Genomic DNA, 1,677 nt, shown 5'->3' on the forward strand with positions numbered 1-1,677 from the left:
ACGACACGAGGAGCTGCTCAGCTCTTGAGAGGTTTGGGTTAAACGCCATACAGGCAGGTAGGAAAGGTGACCCCAAGGTGGTGACAAGCCCTGCATCCATGGAAAGGGAGTCTGCACACACAATACATTCACATGAACTCGCGTGTAATGAGTAACAGGATAACTTGCTGATCCAATTGGACTTGATTCGGTTCATTTCAACTATAACACGCGTGTTCCAACTCCATGTTGAACCAGCCTGAGAGGGCCGTGGTGTGGCTGCCTACCAAGCTGACCAGACCTCGCAGCCAGCCAGCACCTCCATTTTGGGCCTCACAAGAAGCAGCTCCCTCCATCTTGTGCCTCACAGGAGGCAGCTCCCTCCATCTTGTGCCCCCCCTCCCTCACAAGAAGCAGCTCCCTCCATCTTGTGCCTCACAGGAGGCAGCTCCCTCCATCTTGTGCCCCCCCTCCCTCACAAGAAGCAGCTCCCTCCATCTTGTGCCTCACAGGAGGCAGCTCCCTCCATCTTGTGCCTCCCCTCCCTCACAAGCAGCGGCCCCTCCATTTTACGCCTCCCCTCCCTCAGAGGAGGCGGCCGCCTCCCTCAGGCGTCCCGGCGGGGTCCGTAGCCAGGGCATGGCAGTGGGACGCGAGGCAGAGCTGCGTGCCGACCTCACCAGCCCAGGGGGAAACAGTGGTCATCTCTCTTGCTTACACCACTCGCTTCTGGAGTACAGACATTAAATATTAAATTGCTGCAGTCTTACAGCATCTTCAGCACTGAATTGGGTTCTCGAGTAGGCCATCAGCTGCAGAGGCTCATGGGGACCATCCAGAATAGCACTACCAGCACTGAAAGTAATATAAACTGAGTGATGATAGGAACCGAAATAGTAACAAACGTGAAAAATTAAAAACTCAAGAAATACTGTTTGCTTTCAGATTTAACCTGGCACAACTTTAAGAAAGCTTGCTGGTACTTTTTTCTAAATGATCTGGTGGAATGAGATGTTCAATTGTATCCTTCATACCTTACCTTGGTGTCCATTTAAGCAATTATGTAACTTTATTCAGATTCCTAAAGTTCATACTCCTATAGAGAAGCAAAGTGATATATCTCTTACCATGTAGCTGTTTTTACTCCGAGTTTAGTTCACACTGAATTTTGATTAAAATTCGAATTGAAAAGTAACATAAATGCGGAGGACTTTATTAGTAAAATGCCGCTATCTTAAATGTGCCAGACAAAAAACCAAAAAATAATCGGATTAAATGTAATTTATCTATTTATGGAGAAAGGATTACCTCCACTAAGTGATGCTGGATGACATTTCCTTCAACATATTCAAACTTGTAGATGTCATCTTTCAAATCTTGGATTTTACCTCTAAAAATAACGCGCTTCTACTTTTTTTCAGCTGCCAGGCAGCTTTGATCGGACCAGAAAGGCGCTGAACTGCGCTATGGTTGATCTTCCGACGAGGGGTGCCAAGGCCACACGGTGCTTTGCCACTGCGGCACCGGGGGCCGCGCTCCCCGCCGTGCTGGGGAGCCCCGGCAGGGCTCAGGGCGCACCGGCCAGGGACGGCCTCTTGCTGAGGGAAGACCGGACCTCCGCGGCTCCCCAGGCTCCTGCGAGCCCCCAGACCACCGGGCGGCGCCGGGTAGCCGGGGGCCCCGGCCCGGCCAGCCCCG

Source organism: Charadrius vociferus, unplaced genomic scaffold, assembly GCF_000708025.1.
Source record: "Charadrius vociferus isolate BGI_N301 unplaced genomic scaffold, ASM70802v2 scaffold430, whole genome shotgun sequence".
NCBI classification, from domain to species: Eukaryota; Metazoa; Chordata; class Aves; order Charadriiformes; family Charadriidae; genus Charadrius; species Charadrius vociferus.